We start from the raw sequence: 18137 nt of genomic DNA, 5'->3' as shown, positions 1-18137 counted from the left end.
TGTGCAAGTAAAAGCTACATGCAACATGTGGCCGAGCTGGCATACTGTTTGTAAATGCTATAGAGAACAATTACTACAGCGCAATTAGGGCACGCCCTTAATTTAGTAATTAGAGTGAAAATAGGATTATATTTTCCCTGGGATTTATCTAGGAGTGACACTAAGATCCATAAGTCTCCTGGGAAAATCGGGGGGGGGGTCGGCAAGTATGCAGCTGAGCCGCATCTGAGTGGTCATAGAGCCGCATGCGGCTCCGGAGCCGCGGGTTGCCGACGCCTGCCCTAGAGGGAGGGGTTACCCACATATGGGGTCCTCTCCAAGGTTTCTCATAGTCATTCACCGACGTCCCACTGGGGTGAGTTTTCCTTGCCCGTATGTGGGCTCTGTACCGAGGATGTCGTTGTGGCTTGTGCAGCCCTTTGAGACACTTGTGATTTAGGGCTATATAAATAAACATTGATTGATTGATTGATTGATTGAACTGTATACGTCCTTCCAAATTTGGAATTTGAGACTTTAATGACGTATTTTGCCTTAGCTAAATCAGCGGATATCTCCATATACGGTAAAGGTTTACCCGGAGAGCTTTGCGCGAGTCCGCCGCTTTCACCACGTACCTTATTGTCCCTCTATCCTGTCGTTGTGGGGCAGACTGGCTCGTGCATGCACACGCATCGTCCGCCGTCGCCGTTTCTCGCACAAAGTCGTGCACGGGTCGAAGACGGTGAGAAGATGCAGTCGTTCATTTCTGAAATGTTGCTTTTGCTTAGGCTGGCAGAGGTTCTGTATCCCCCCATTCCTCGCCCTCCATTGAAGTACAAACATTTCCTGGAAGACAACAACATAATCAACGTAAGGGTGTGTCTGCACACACACACACACACACACACACAGTCGACATCTAAACACTTATTTTCTTTATTATTATTTTTTCCAGTTCTATCATCCAGCTCTGTCGGTGAAGTGTGAGGAGGAGATCACAGTCGTGGAGGAAACCGAGCAGAAGACATTTTAATACGTCATGTTAAAATGTGCTGTAAGCTTCTGCCATTTGGTGGTCAAAAGCTGTAAAGAACATAATGTCATGGCTGTCTTGAGTTCCCAATCATTTCTGCAACTCTTATTTTTTTTGTGATAGAGTGATTGGAGCACATACTTGTTGGTCCCAAAAAAACATTCATGAAGTTTGCTTCTTTTATGAATTTATTATGGGTCTACTGAAAATGTGACTTGGTCAAAAGTATACATACAGCAATGTTAATATTTGCTTACATGTCCCTTGGCAAGTTTCACCGCAATAAGGCGCTTTTGGTAGCCATCCACAAGCTTCTGTGTTGAAATTTTGACCACTCCTCTTGACAAAATTGGTGCAGTTCATCTAAATGTGTCGGTTTTTTCTGACATGGACTTGTTTCTTCAGCATTGTCCACACATTTAAGTCAGGACTTTGGGAAGGCCATTCTAAAACCTTCATTCTAGCCTGATTTAGCCATTCCTTTACCACTTTTGACGTGTGTTTGGGGTCATTGTCCTGTTTGAGTTTGAGTTTATTTGGAACATGCAAGCATACAACATGATACATCACAATTTCCAGTTTCTCTTCTCAACATGTTCGAAAAGGAGTAGGAAGAAGCAGAGCTCATTTAATCCTACCCCTTTTCTTTACATAACAGTTGCAAAACTTTTTGTTCACTTCCTGTTCACAATTTTTTCACAATAAACTCCATAAGTAATCACAATAAAAATAAATAAATAAATAATAGTAAGAATTTAATAATAATAATTGGTGAAGTAAGTCATATTTCATATGATGAGATAAGTAAGATTACTTTAAGAATGGATGGATGAAATAAATTGAGAATGTTTGTCATGGTTCTTCTTCTTTGTACTTTGTAAACACTTTAGGTTTGAAGAGTTTCTTGAAGTGGATCATATTAGTACATTGTTTGATTGCTTTGCTTAATCCATTCCATCATTTAATTCCACATACTGATATACTGAAGGTCTTAAGTGTTGTACGTGCAAACAAATGTTTTAAATTACGTTTTTCTCTAAGATTATATTTCTCCTCTTTTTTTGAGAAGAATTGTTGTATATTCTTGGGTAGCAGGTTATAGTTTGCTTTGTGCATAATTTTAGCTGTTTGCAAATTCAAATGTTGGAACACCCAACTGTGCCCAAGAACCAACCTCCGGGCTGATGATTTTAGCTTGTCCTGAAGAATTTGGAGGTATTGTGGCCAAATAGCTCCATTTTTGTTTCATCTGACATCACATGGACAAAGATAAGACCTTCTGGAGGAAAGTTCTGTGGTCAGATGAAACAAAAATGGAGCTGTTTGGCCACAATACCCAGAAATATGTCTGGAGGAGAAAAGGTGAGGCCTTTAATCCCAGGAACACCATTCCTACCGTCAAGCATGGTGGTGGTAGTATTATGCTCTGGGCCTGTTTTGCTGCCAATGGAACTGGTGCTTTACAGAGAATGAAAAAGGAGGATTACCTCCAAGTTCTTCAGGACAACCTAAAATCCAATCCCAAATTTTTTTTTTTTTAACTGTCTTGCTTCAACGGCACAATACTGGTGCTGGAGCTTTGGGAGGCGCCTCAAAACCTCATCGCGAGTCCCGACAAAACCTGAAAACCCGCAGTAAAATGTATATTTTTTTCAAAACTTTTTTTCACTTAAATGTCTTTAAGGGGGACCCTTGCCCCATAATAAAAAAAAACTGTCTTTCTTCAACAGCACAATACTGGTCCTGGAGTTGTGGGAAACGTCCCAAAACCTCAATGGGAGTCCCGACAAAACCTGAAAATAGCAAAAAAAAATAATATTTTTTTCAATAAATATATGCAATATTTTTTCCACATAAAACATTTTAAAGTGACTTTTTATAAGTAATAATTCATTGTAACATAGATTTTTTTGTATTTTTCTTTTTTTTTCTCGAGCAATGGCAAAACAAATTAAAATAAACAAAGACAAAAGAAAAAAAAAACAGCCTGCATGGCAGCTTTGTGTCAACATTGCAACTTTTTCTCGTTAAATTTCACCTCATTTTTTTATATTTTTGCAATACTATCAATTTTGCAATTTTTGCAGAATGTGTGGGGGGCCGCTAAACGATTAGCTAAGGGCCGCAAATGGCCCCCGGGCCGCACTTTGGACACCTCTGTCCTACAACTACAGCACCAGTATTGTGCTGCTGAAGCAAGACCGTTTAATTTTTTGTGTAAGGGTCCCCCCCTTATGACATTTTAGTGAAAAAAGTGTTCGAAAAATAAAAGATTTCTGTAATTTAAGGCTTTTTTTCGCTAAAATGTCGTAGGACAAGCTAAAATCATCAGCCCGGAGGTTGGGTCTCGGGCGCAGTCGGGTGTTCCAACAGGACAATGACCCCAAACACACGTCAAAAGTGGTAAAGGAATGGCTAAATCAGGCTAGAATGAAGGTTTTTTTTTTAGAATGGCCTTCCCAAAGTCCTGACTTAAACGTGTGGACAATGCTGAAGAAACAAGTCCATGTCCAAGTCCACCCGGTCAAAATGACCCCCCAAAATTGTCTTGCTTCAGCAGCACAATTCTGGTGCTGTAGTTGTGGAAGACGTACTAAAACCTCATCGGGAGTTCCGACAAAATCCGAAAATGGCAGAATAATTTTTTTTTTGTTTTACTTTTTTTCGCTAAAATGTCGTAAGGGGGCACCTTAACGCCACAATTCTGGTGCTGTAGTTGTAGGAGACGTCCCAAAACGTCATCAGGAGTCCCGACTAAACCCGTAAATGTAAGAAAATGTAAGAAAATGCATATTTTACGAAAAAATATTTTTGCTAAAATGTCGTCAAAAAATTAAAAAAAACGGACTTGCTTTAGCAGCACAATTCTGGTGCTGTAGTTGTAGGAGATGTCTCAAAACCTCATCAGGAGTCCTGACTAAACCCGAAAATGGCAGAAAATGTTTATTTTTCGAAAAAAACAACAATTCTAAAATGTCATAAATGTTGAAGGGGGTACCCTTACCTCCAAAAAATTCAAAATTGTCTTGCTTCAACAGCACAATTCTGGTGCTGTAGTTGTGGAAGACGTACTAAAACCTCATCGGGAGTTCCGACAAAATCCGAAAATGGCAGAATTATTTTTTTTTTGTTTTACTTTTTTTCGCTAAAATGTCGTAAGGGGGCACCTTAACGCCACAATTCTGGTGCTGTAGTTGTAGGAGACGTCCCAAAACCTCTTCGGGAGTCAAGAAAAAACCCCGAAATTAGCGGAAAATTGTTCTATTTTTCAAAACTTGTTTTCGCTTAAATGTCAAAATGACCCCCCAAAATTGTCTTGCTTCAGCAGCACAATTCTGGTGCTGTAGTTGTAGGAGATGTCTCAAAACGTCATCAGGAGTCCCGACAAAACACGAAAATGAGTATTTTCTGACACTTTTTTTTCTCGCTTAAGTGTCCTAAAGGGGGGACCTTACCCCTAAATAAATGGCAAAAAAAATGTAAATAAACAAAGACAAAAGAAAAAACAAACAGCCTGCATGGCAGCTTTGTGTCAACATTGCAACTTTTTCTCGTTAGATTTCACCTCATTCCACTTTTTTTAAATGTTTTTTTTATATTTTTGCAATACTATCAATTTTGCAATTTTTGCAGAATGTGTGGGGGGCCGCTAAACGATTAGCTGCGGGCCACAAATGGCCCCCGGGCCGCACTTTGGACACCTCTGTCCTACAACTACAGCACCAGTATTGTGCTGCTGAAGCAAGACCGTTTAATTTTTTGTGTAAGAGTCCCCCCCTTATGACATTTTAGTGAAAAAAGTGTTCGAAAAATAAAAGATTTCTGTAATTTAAGGCTTTTTTTCGCTAAAATGTCGTAGGACAAGCTAAAATCATCAGCCCGGAGGTTGGGTCTTGGGCGCAGTCGGGTGTTCCAACAGGACAATGACCCCAAACACACGTCAAAAGTGGTAAAGGAATGGCTAAATCAGGCTAGAATGAAGGTTTTTTTTTAGAATGGCCTTCCCAAAGTCCTGACTTAAACGTGTGGACAATGCTGAAGAAACAAGTCCATGTCCAAGTCCACCCGGTCAAAATGACCCCCCAAAATTGTCTTGCTCCAGCAGCACAATTCTGGTGCTGTAGTTGTAGGAGATGTCTCAAAACCTCATCAGGAGTCCCGACTAAACCCGAAAATGGAAGAAAATTGTTTTTTTTCGAAAAAGATTTTGCTAAAATGTCATAAATGTTGTAAAGGGGGACCCTTACCTCAAAAAAATTTAAAACGGTCTTGCTTCAGCAGCACAATACGAGTCCTGGAGTTGTAGGAGATGTCTCAAAACCTAATCAGGAGTCCCGACAAAACCTGAAAAAGGCAGAAAATTTACATTAAAAAAAAAACGTTTTTCGGACCCTTACACAAAAATGTTTAAAACGGACTTGCTTCAGCAGCACAATTCTGGTGCTGTAGTTGTAGGAGATGTCTCAAAACGTCATCAGGAGTCCCGACTAAACCCGTAAATGTTTATTCTTCGAAAGGAAATTTGCTAAAATGTCGTAAATGTTGTAAGGGGGTACCCTTACCTCCAAAAAATTAAACATTGTCTTGCTTCAATAGCACAATACTGGTCCTGTAGTTGTGGAAGACGTACTAAAACCTCATCAGTTCTGCCAAAACCCGAAAAAGGCAGAAAATTGATATTTTTTCCAAAAACTTTTTTTCGCTAAAATGTCGGAAGGGGGACCCTTACCCCCAAATTTTTTAAAAACTGTCTTGCTTCAGCAGCACAATTCTGGTGCTGTAGTTGTAGGAGATGTCTCAAAACCTCATCAGGAGTCCCGACTAAACCCGAAAATGGAAGAAATTAGAAGAAAATGCATATTTCACGGAAAAAAAATATTTTGCAAAATGTCGTAAAAAAAATTCCAAAAAACGGACTTGCTTCAGCAGCACAATTCTGGTGCTGTAGTTGTAGGAGATGTCTCAAAACGTCATCAGGAGTCCCGACTAAACCCGTAAATGTAAGAAAATGTTTATTTTTCGAAAAAAACAACAATTCTAAAATGTCATAAATGTTGAAGGGGGTACCCTTACCTCCAAAAAATTCAAAATTGTCTTGCTTCAACAGCACAATACTGGTGCTGTAGTTGTGGAAGACGTACTAAAACCTCATCGGGAGTTCCGACAAAATCCGAAAATGGCAGAATTATTATTTTTTTGTTTTACTTTTTTTCGCTAAAATGTCGTAAGGGGGCACCTTAACGCCACAATTCTGGTGCTGTAGTTGTAGGAGACGTCCCAAAACCTCTTCGGGAGTCAAGAAAACCCCCGAAATGAGCGGAAAATTGTTCTATTTTTCAAAACTTGTTTTCGCTTAAATGTCAAAATGACCCCCCAAAATTGTCTTGCTTCAGCAGCACAATTCTGGTGCTGTAGTTGTAGGAGATGTCTCAAAACGTCATCAGGAGTCCCGACAAAACACGAAAATTTGTATTTTCTGACACTTTTTTTTCCGCTTAAGTGTCCTAAAGGGGGGACCTTACCCCTAAATAAATGGCAAAAAAATTGAAATAAACAAAGACAAAAGAAAAAAAAAACAGCCTGCATGGCAGCTTTGTGTCAACATTGCAACTTTTTCTCATTAGATTTCACCTCATTCCACTTTTTTAAAATGTTTTTTTTAATATTTTTGCAATACTATCAATTTTGCAATTTTTGCAGAATGTGTGGGGGGCCGCTAAACGATTAGCTGCGGGCCGCAAATGGCCCCCGGGCCGCACTTTGGACACCTCTGTCCTACAACTACAGCACCAGTATTGTGCTGCTGAAGCAAGACCGTTTAATTTTTTGTGTAAGGGTCCCCCCCTTATGACATTTTAGTGAAAAAAGTGTTCGAAAAATAAAAGATTTCTGTAACTTAAGGCTTTTTTTCGCTCAAATGTCGTAGGACAAGCTAAAATCATCAGCCCGGAGGTTGGGTCTTGGGCGCAGTCGGGTGTTCCAACAGGACAATGACCCCAAACACACGTCAAAAGTGGTAAAGGAATGGCTAAATCAGGCTAGAATGAAGGTTTTTTTTTTTAGAATGGCCTTCCCAAAGTCCTGACTTAAACGTGTGGACAATGCTGAAGAAACAAGTCCATGTCCAAGTCCACCCGGTCAAAATGACCCCCCAAAATTGTCTTGCTTCAGCAGCACAATTCTGGTGCTGTAGTTGTAGGAGATGTCTCAAAACGTCATCAGGAGTCCCGACTAAACCCGAAAATGGAAGAAAATGTTTTTTTTTCGAAAAAGATTTTGCTAAAATGTCATAAATGTTGTAAAGGGGGACCCTTACCTCAAAAAAATTAAAAACGGTCTTGCTTCAGCAGCACAATACGAGTCCTGGAGTTGTAGGAGATGTCTCAAAACCTCATCAGGAGTCCCGACAAAACCTGAAAAAGGCAGAAAATTTACATGAAAAAAAAAACGTTTTTCGGACCCTTACACAAAAATGTTTAAAACGGACTTGCTTCAGTAGCACAATTCTGGTGCTGTAGTTGTAGGAGATGTCTCAAAACCTCATCAGGAGTCCCGACTAAACCCGTAAATGTTTATTCTTCAAAAGGAAATTTGCTAAAATGTCGTAAATGTTGTAAGGGGGTACCCTTACCTCCAAAAAATTAAACATTGTCTTGCTTCAATAGCACAATACTGGTCCTGTAGTTGTGGAAGACGTACTAAAACCTCATCAGTTCTGCCAAAACCCGAAAAAGGCAGAAAATTTATATTTTTTCCAAAAACTTTTTTTCGCTAAAATGTCGGAAGGGGGACCCTTACCCCCAAATTTTTTAAAAACGGACTTGCTTCAGCAGCACAATTCTGGTGCTGTAGTTGTAGGAGATGTCTCAAAACCTCATCAGGAGTCCCGACTAAACCCGAAAATGGAAGAAATTAGAAGAAAATGCATATTTCACGGAAAAAAAATATTTTGCAAAATGTCGTAAAAAAAATTCCAAAAAATGGACTTGCTTCAGCAGCACAATTCTGGTGCTGTAGTTGTAGGAGATGTCTCAAAACGTCATCAGGATTCCCGACTAAACCCGAAAATGGCAGAAAATGTTTATTTTTCGAAAAAAACAACAATTCTAAAATGTCATAAATGTTGAAGGGGGTACCCTTACCTCCAAAAAATTCAAAATTGTCTTGCTTCAACAGCACAATACTGGTGCTGTAGTTGTGGAAGACGTACTAAAACCTCATCGGGAGTTCCGACAAAATCCGAAAATGGCAGAATTATTTTTTTTTTGTTTTACTTTTTTTCGCTAAAATGTCGTAAGGGGGCACCTTAACGCCACAATTCTGGTGCTGTAGTTGTAGGAGACGTCCCAAAACCTCTTCGGGAGTCAAGAAAAACCCCGAAATTAGCGGAAAATTGTTCTATTTTTCAAAACTTGTTTTCGCTTAAATGTCAAAATGACCCCCCAAAACTGTCTTGCTTCAGCAGCACAATTCTGGTGCTGTAGTTGTAGGAGATGTCTCAAAACGTCATCAGGAGTCCCGACTAAACCCGAAAATGGAAGAAATTAGAAGAAAATGCATATTTCACGGAAAAAATTTTTTTTGCAAAATGTCGTAAAAAAAATTCAAAAAAACGGACTTGCTTCAGCAGCACAATTCTGGTGCTGTAGTTGTAGGAGATGTCTCAAAACATCATCAGGAGTCCCGACTAAACCCGAAAATGGCAGAAAATGTTTATTTTTCGAAAAAAAAACAATTCTAAAATGTCATAAATGTTGAAGGGGGTACCCTTACCTCCAAAAAAATCAAAATGGTCTTGCTTCAGCAGCACAATTCTGGTGCTGTAGTTGTAGGAGATGTCTCAAAACGTCATCAGGAGTCCCGACTAAACCCGTAAATGTAAGAAAATGTAAAAAAATGCATATTTTACGAAAAACATTTTTTGCTAAAATGTCGTAAGGGGGGACCCTGTCGTAAAAATTCCAAAAAACGGACTTGCTTCAGCAGCACAATTCTGGTGCTGTAGTTGTAGGAGATGTCTCAAAACGTCATCAGGAGTCCCGACTAAACACGAAAATTAGTATTTTCTGACACTTTTTTTTTCGCTTAAGTGTCCTAAAGGGGGGACCTTACCCCTAAATAAATGGCAAAAAAAATGTAAATAAACAAAGACAAAAGAAAAAACAAACAGCCTGCATGGCAGCTTTGTGTCAACATTGCAACTTTTTCTCGTTAGATTTCACCTCATTCCACTTTTTTTAAAATGTTTTTTTTTAATATTTTTGCAATACTATCAATTTTGCAATTTTTGCAGAATGTGTGGGGGGCCGCTAAACGATTAGCTGCGGGCCGCAAATGGCCCCCGGGCCGCACTTTGGACACCTCTGTCCTACAACTACAGCACCAGTATTGTGCTGCTGAAGCAAGACCGTTTAATTTTTTGTGTAAGGGTCCCCCCCTTATGACATTTTAGTGAAAAAAGTGTTCGAAAAATAAAAGATTTCTGTAATTTAAGGCTTTTTTTCCGCTAAAATGTCGTAGGACAAGCTAAAATCATCAGCCCGGAGGTTGGGTCTTGGGCGCAGTCGGGTGTTCCAACAGGACAATGACCCCAAACACACGTCAAAAGTGGTAAAGGAATGGCTAAATCAGGCTAGAATGAAGGTTTTTTTTTTAGAATGGCCTTCCCAAAGTCCTGACTTAAACGTGTGGACAATGCTGAAGAAACAAGTCCATGTCCAAGTCCACCCGGTCAAAATGACCCCCCAAAATTGTCTTGCTTCAGCAGCACAATTCTGGTGCTGTAGTTGTAGGAGATGTCTCAAAACCTCATCAGGAGTCCCGACTAAACCCGTAAACGTAAGAAAATGTTTTTTTTTCGAAAAAGATTTTGCTAAAATGTCATAAATGTTGTAAGGGGAGACCCTTACCTCAAAAATATTAAAAACGGTCTTGCTTCAGCAGCACAATACGAGTCCTGGAGTTGTAGGAGATGTCTCAAAACCTCATCAGGAGTCCCGACAAAACCTGAAAAAGGCAGAAAATTTACATTAAAAAAAAAAAAGTTTTTCGGACCCTTACACAAAAATGTTTAAAACGGACTTGCTTCAGCAGCACAATTCTGGTGCTGTAGTTGTAGGAGATGTCTCAAAACGTCATCAGGAGTCCCGACTAAACCCGTAAATGTTTATTCTTTGAAAGGAAATTTGCTAAAATGTCGTAAATGTTGTAAGGGGGTACCCTTACCTCCAAAAAATTAAACATTGTCTTGCTTCAATAGCACAATACTGGTCCTGTAGTTGTGGAAGACGTACTAAAACCTCATCAGTTCTGCCAAAACCCGAAAAAGGCAGAAAATTGATATTTTTTCCAAAAACTTTTTTTCGCTAAAATGTCGGAAGGGGGACCCTTACCCCCAAATTTTTTAAAAACGGACTTGCTTCAGCAGCACAATTCTGGTGCTGTAGTTGTAGGAGTGGTCTCAAAATGTCATCAGGAGTCCCGACTAAACCCGAAAATGGAAGAAATTAGAAGAAAATGCATATTTCACGGAAAAAAAATATTTTGCAAAATGTCGTAAAAAAAATTTCAAAAAACGGACTTGCTTCAGCAGCACAATTCTGGTGCTGTAGTTGTAGGAAATGTCTCAAAACCTCATCAGGAGTCCCGACTAAACCCGAAAATGTAAGAAAATGTTTATTTTTCGAAAAAAACAACAATTCTAAAATGTCATAAATGTTGAAGGGGGTACCCTTACCTCCAAAAAATTCAAAATTGTCTTGCTTCAACAGCACAATACTGGTGCTGTAGTTGTGGAAGACGTACTAAAACCTCATCTGGAGTTCCGACAAAATCCGAAAATGGCAGAATTATTATTTTTTTGTTTTACTTTTTTTCGCTAAAATGTCGTAAGGGGGCACCTTAACGCCACAATTCTGGTGCTGTAGTTGTAGGAGACGTCCCAAAACCTCTTCGGGAGTCAAGAAAAACCCCCGAAATTAGCGGAAAATTGTTCTATTTTTCAAAACTTGTTTTCGCTTAAATGTCAAAATGACCCCCCAAAATTGTCTTGCTTCAGCAGCACAATTCTGGTGCTGTAGTTGTAGGAGATGTCTCAAAACGTCATCAGGAGTCCCGACTAAACACGAAAATTAGTATTTTCTGACACTTTTTTTTCTCGCTTAAGTGTCCTAAAGGGGGGACCTTACCCCTAAATAAATGGCAAAAAATTTTTAAATAAACAAAGACAAAAGAAAAAAAAAACAGCCTGCATGGCAGCTTTGTGTCAACATTGCAACTTTTTCTCGTTAGATTTCACCTCATTCCACTTTTTTTAAATGTTTTTTTTATATTTTTGCAATACTATCAATTTTGCAATTTTTGCAGAATGTGTGGGGGGCCGCTAAACGATTAGCTGCGGGCCGCAAATGGCCCCCGGGCCGCACTTTGGACACCTCTGTCCTACAACTACAGCACCAGTATTGTGCTGCTGAAGCAAGACCGTTTAATTTTTTGTGTAAGGGTCCCCCCCTTATGACATTTTAGTGAAAAAAGTGTTCGGAAAATAAAAGATTTCTGTAACTTAAGGCTTTTTTTTCGCTAAAATGTCGTAGGACAAGCTAAAATCATCAGCCCGGAGGTTGGGTCTTGGGCGCAGTTGGGTGTTCCAACAGGACAATGACCCCAAACACACGTCAAAAGTGGTAAAGGAATGGCTAAATCAGGCTAGAATGAAGGTTTTAGAATGGCCTTCCCAAAGTCCTGACTTAAACGTGTGGACAATGCTGAAGAAACAAGTCCATGTCAGAAAACCAACACATTTAGCTGAACTGCACCAATTTTGGTGGTCAAAAATTCAAGCAGAAGCTTGTGGATGGCTACCAAAAGCGCCTTATTGCAGTGAAACTTGCCAAGGGACTGTTATAGACATATTTTGGATAATAAATATATATGCTTCATGTAAAAAAATAGAAACAAAAAGGTATAAATATGTCCGTGGGGAGAGCTTTGCTTGAGTTGTTTCCAAAGGCGCAGTGTACTTTATGCCAAGCACGTATTTTCACGTTGTTTAGGTTGTAATAATGTGGGATTTATTTCATGATCGCTGAAAGCTCGCTGACCTTTAGGTTGCTCTTCACGCATTATTTACATTTCCTGTGTGAAAATACACGGGCGGGTGCGATCACGCCACTGCGGTTTCAGATAAGATCAAATGGGTCGTAGCCTGAAACTGTTCCTTAAAAAGTCTATTTGGTAAATATGTAACTTTGCAGAGTGGATGTGAAACAATGCAAAAAAAAAATAAAAAGTGTATTAACATCTTATCTATGTATTATTGTAATCCCCTATTATTTGAAAAACAAACTTTCAATACAATTACTTTCAATGAAAAGTGACTGCTTAAAACATTCATGTTAAACTATATTAATTGTCCTTGTTTTGTTGGATTCCACTACAAAACCCCAAAACCAGTGAAGTTGTCACGTTGTGTAAATGGTAAATAAAAACAAAATACGATGATTTGCAAATCCTTTTCAACTTATATTCAATTGAATAGACTGCAAAGACAAGATATTTAACGTTAGAACTGGAAAACTTGGTTATTTTTGGCAAATAGTAGCTCATTTGGAATTTGATGCCTGCAACATGATTAAAAAAAAGCTGGCACAAGTGGCAAAAAAGACTGTTGAATCTAAATGTTAAATCCAAACATAAATGTTACATCTAAATGTTAAATCTAAACATACAAACCCCGTTTCCATGTGAGTTGGGAAATGGTGTTAGATGTAAATATAAACGGAATACAATGGTTTGCAAATCATTTTCAACCCATATTCAGTTGAATATGCTACAAAGACAACATATTTGATGTTCAAACTGATAAAAAAAAATTTTGGGGGGCAAATAATCATTAACTTTAGAATTTGATGCCAGCAACACGTGACAAAGAAGTTGGGAAAGGTGGCAATAAATACTGATAAAGTTGAGGAATGCTCATCAAACACTTATTTGGAACATCCCACAGGTGAGCAGGCAAATTGGGAACAGGTGGGTGCCATGATTGGGCATAAAAGTAGATTCCATGAAATGCTCAGTCATTCACAAACGAGGACGGGGCGAGGGTCACCACTTTGTCAACAAATGCGTGAGCAAACAGTTTAAGAACAACATTTCTCAACCAGCTATTGCAAGGAATTTAGGGATTTCACCATCTACGCTCCGTAATATCATCAAAGGGTTCAGAGAATCTGGCGAAATCACTGCACGTAAGCGGCAAGGCTGAAAACGGCATCAAAAAGTGACATCAGTGTGTAAAGGATATCACCACATGGGCTCAGGAACACTTCAGAAAACCACTGTCAGTAACTACAGTTGGTCGCTACATCTGTAAGTGCAAGTTAAAACTCCACTATGCAAAGCCAAAGCCATTTATCAACAACACCCAGAAACGCCGCCGGCTTCGCTGGGCCCGAGCTCATCTAAGATGGACTGATGCAAAGTGGAAAAGTGTTCTGTGGTCTGACTAGTCCACATTTTTGGGAAACTGTGGACGTCGTGTGCTCCGGACCAAAGAGGAAAAAGAATCATCCGGATTGTTCTAGGCGTAAAGTGTAAAAGCCAGCATGTGTGATGGTATGGGGGTGTATTAGTGCCCAAGACATGGGTAACTTACACATCTGTAAAGGCACCATTAATGATGAAAGGTACATACAGGTTTTGGAGCAACATATCAACGTTACCATGGACGCCCCTGCTTATTTCAGCAAGACAATGCCAAGCCACGTGTTACAACAGCGTGGCTTCATAGTAAAAAAAGAGTGCGGGTACTAGACTGGCCTGCCTGTAGTCCGGGCCTGTCTCCCATTGAAAATGTGTGGCTCAAAATAAAATTCCGCTTAGGGCCCCAATTTAGCCAGTGGGGACCAAAGTGATCATTAAATAAATAATGGAATTAATAACAACGAGTAAGCAAGAATGTAATTGGAGAGTGATGGTCAGAGGTGACATGTCCCCTGCACCTTTTTCAAAAGGAAGTTGTTGTCTTCTGCACTCTGTAATTTCCAAAAAATAATGTAACGCTGTTCAATGGAGGCAAGTCAAACACTTGTGCCAGGCGGAAAATCACTGAAGCCTGTCCCTTTAAAACTTGGTTTGGTTTTATCCACTTTAAATTCATACATTTCTCGAAGATATTTTGAACATTTAGCTGACTTTTCTCACATTTAGCAAATTTTCATCACATTTTAGATTCAAACTAAAATTGTGCTTCGAAATGTTATATCTAAACGTTGAATACATGTTGAATCTAAATGTTGAATCTAAATGTTGAATCTAAATGTTGAATCTATATGTTAAATCTAAACATACATGTTACATCTAAATCTAAATGTTAAACCCACATTCTAAATCAAAATATAAATCGTAAACATACATGTTAGCTATATATGTTAATTATAAATATTAAATATAAATATATTATAAATAAATGTTTCATTTAAATCTAAATATTGAATATAAATGTATATACAACGAAATATTGAATCTAAACGTTAAATCTAAACGCCAAATATACATTTTAAATATAAATGTTAAAAATAAATGTTTCATTTAAATCTAATGATTTGATATAAATGTATATAAAACGAAATATTGAATCTATACGTTAAATCTAAATGCCAAATATACATTTTAAATATAAATGTTAAAAATAAATGTCTCACCATGGAAAAATATTAACATTTAGGAGGATATACAAATATTCCACCAATTCGACCAAATGGAGCTAACATTTTCAACAATTTTACTACATTTAACATTTAAGTTTATATTTAATATTTACCTTTTACATTTAGACCATTTAATTTAAACTTAAATGTGATGAAACCGAGCCAAATGTGAGAAAAATGTGTTAGACGTGAGAAAAGTGAGGTACATATTTAAAATATATCTGCTAGAAATGTGTAAAGTAACTGTGTAGCTTTTAAAAGCTTTTGTTGATGTGTACACATTTCTTATTAAATAATCTCTTTTTTTATGTTAATGTCAAACAGAAAGATATTGTTGGTTTAAATTGTGGCTAAAAGCACTTATTTTGTTAATCGCTAATTTATGACGTCACTACCGGATAGTCACTTCCTGTTGGCTTCCCGATTCAGTGGTTAGAAAAATGGTAGGAATTTCCACATTTTCTGAACTAATCCGTTGCCATTCTTCGTCAAATAGCTTACAGGAAACGCAGTAAACTGTTTGTAAGAAGTTTATTTCATGCTGTAAATATTTCAAAAATATAAATAGTGGCGGTTTTTATTGAATAAATGCGGAAGGTCCCCCTCTGCTGGTCATTCTGTTACACTGCAGCGAGAAGTCAGTTTGTTTGATTCATTCGGTTAACAATGCTTAGTAAACGTGAAATATTATACACAATATGTACAAAAATATATATATATGTGTGTATCACTTTATTTTTAAGTTTTACACCGACATGATAATATTTTTCTGAAATTTTTTTCGCCTAAATGTCGTAAAGGGGCACCCTTACACACAGTTTTTAGAAACTGTTTCTTTAACGGCATAATACTGGTGCTGTAGTTGTAGGAGATGTCTCAAAACCTCATCAGGAGTCCCGACTAAACACGAAAATTAGTATTTTCCGACACTTTTTTTCCGCTTAAATGTCGTAAGGGGGGACCCTTACAAAAAATTCAAAAAAACGGACTTGCTTCAGCAGCACAATTCTGGTGCTGTAGTTGTAGGAGATGTCTCAAAACCTCATCAGGAGTCCCGACTAAACACGAAAATAGCAGTAAATTAGTATTTTCCGACACTTTTTTTTCGCTTAAATGTCCGAAAGGGGGACCCTTACCCCAAAATTTTAAAAAAGACGGTCTTGCTTCAACAGCACAATACTGGTCCTGTAGTTGTAGATGCCTCAAAACCTCATCAGGAGTCCTGACAAAACACGAAAATAGCAGTAAATTTGTATTTTCCGACACTTTTTTCCCGCTTAAATGTCCTAAGGTGGGACCCTTACCCCAAAATTGTTTTTAAAACTGTCTTGCTCCAGCAGCACAATTCTGGTGCTGTAGTTGTAGGAGATGTCTCAAAACCTCATCAGGAGTCCCGACTAAACACGAAAATTTGTATTTTCTGACACTTTTTTTTCCGCTTAAGTGTCCTAAAGGGGGGACCCTTACCCCTAAATAAATGGCAAAAAAAATCAAAATAAACAAAGACAAAAGAAAAAAAAAACAGCCTGCATGGCAGCTTTGTGTCAACATTGCAACTTTTTCTCGTTAGATTTCACCTCATTCCACTTTTTTTTAAATGTTTTTTTTATATTTTTGCAATACTATCAATTTTGCAATTTTTGCAGAATGTGTGGGGGGCCGCTAAACGATTAGCTGCGGGCCGCAAATGGCCCCCGGGCCGCACTTTGGACACCTCTGTCCTACAACTACAGCACCAGTATTGTGCTGCTGAAGCAAGACCGTTTAATTTTTTGTGTAAGGGTCCCCCCCTTATGACATTTTAGTGAAAAAAGTGTTCGGAAAATAAAATATTTCTGTAACTTAAGGCTTTTTTTTCGCTAAAATGTCGTAGGACAAGCTAAAATCATCAGACCGGAGGTTGGGTCTTGGGCGCAGTTGGGTGTTCCAACAGGACAATGACCCCAAACACACGTCAAAAGTGGTAAAGGAATGGCTAAATCAGGCTAGAATGAAGGTTTTTTTTTTAGAATGGCCTTCCCAAAGTCCTGACTTAAACGTGTGGACAATGCTGAAGAAACAAGTCCATGTCCAAGTCCACCCGGTCAAAATGACCCCCCGAAATTGTCTTGCTTCAGCAGCACAATTCTGGTGCTGTAGTTGTAGGAGATGTCTCAAAACGTCATCAGGAGTCCCGACTAAACCCGAAAATGGAAGAAAATGGTTTTTTTTCGAAAAAGATTTTGCTAAAATGTCATAAATGTTGTAAGAGGGGACCCTTACCTCAAAAAAATTAAAAACGGTCTTGCTTCAGCAGCACAATACGAGTCCTGGAGTTGTAGGAGATGTCTCAAAACCTAATCAGGAGTCCCGACAAAACCTGAAAAAGGCAGAAAATGTACATGAAAAAAAAAAACGTTTTTCGGACCCTTACACAAAAATGTTTAAAACCGACTTGCTTCAGCAGCACAGTTCTGGTGCTGTAGTTGTAGGAGATGTCTCGAAACGTCATCAGGAGTCCCGACTAAACCCGTAAATGTTTATTCTTCGAAAGGAAATTTGCTAAAATGTTGTAAATGTTGTAAGGGGGTACCCTTACCTCCAAAAAATTAAACATTGTCTTGCTTCAATAGCACAATACTGGTCCTGTAGTTGTGGAAGACGTACTAAAACCTCATCAGTTCTGCCAAAACCCGAAAAAGGCAGAAAATTGATATTTTTTACAAAAACTTTTTTTCGCTAAAATGTCGGAAGGGGGACCCTTACCCCCAAATTTTTTAAAAACTGTCTTGCTTCAGCAGCACAATTCTGGTGCTGTAGTTGGAGGAGATGTCTCAAAACCTCATCAGGAGTCCCGACTAAACACGTAAATGTAAGAAAATGTAAGAAAATGCATATTTTACGTAAAACTTTTTTTGCCAAAATGTCGTAAGAGGGGACCCTGTCGTAAAAATTCCAAAAAACGGACTTGCTTCAGCAGCACAATTCTGGTGCTGTAGTTGTAGGAGATGTCTCAAAACGTCATCAGGAGTCCCGACTAAACCCGTAAATGTTTATTCTTCGAAAGGAAATTTGCTAAAATGTCGTAAATGTTGTAAGGTGGTACCCTTACCTCCAAAAAATTAAACATTGTCTTGCTTCAATAGCACAATACTGGTCCTGTAGTTGTGGAAGACGTACTAAAACCTCATCAGTTCTGCCAAAATCCGAAAAAGGCAGAAAATTGATATTTTTTCCAAAAAATTTTTTTTCGCTAAAATGTCACAAGGGGGACCCTTACCCCCAATTTTTTTTTAAACGGACTTGCTTCAGCAGCACAATTCTGGTGCTGTAGTTGTAGGAGATGTCTCAAAACGTCATCAGGAGTCCCGACTAAACCCGAAAATGGAAGAAATTAGAAGAAAATGCATATTTCACGGAAAAAAAATATTTTGCAA

The 18137-nt window shown here is 38.5% G+C and overlaps 1 long non-coding RNA gene across 1 annotated transcript; it reads right to left on the bottom strand.

The window, feature by feature from the left end:
- Positions 1–539: 539 nt before the first annotated feature.
- On the bottom strand, positions 540–17449 carry LOC133665139 (uncharacterized). The gene is made up of 6 exons (XR_009828691.1): positions 17300–17449; positions 16984–17080; positions 9925–10021; positions 7332–7428; positions 5263–5359; positions 540–828 (listed from the first exon to the last, which is right to left on the bottom strand). It is a non-coding gene; the product is annotated as an uncharacterized LOC133665139 (long non-coding RNA).
- Between the last annotated feature and the right edge of the window lie 688 nt (positions 17450–18137).

The sequence above is a fragment of the Entelurus aequoreus genome, linkage group LG14 (genome assembly GCF_033978785.1).
Source record: "Entelurus aequoreus isolate RoL-2023_Sb linkage group LG14, RoL_Eaeq_v1.1, whole genome shotgun sequence".
NCBI classification, from domain to species: Eukaryota; Metazoa; Chordata; class Actinopteri; order Syngnathiformes; family Syngnathidae; genus Entelurus; species Entelurus aequoreus.
This window is presented reverse-complemented; position numbering and strand designations above follow the sequence as displayed.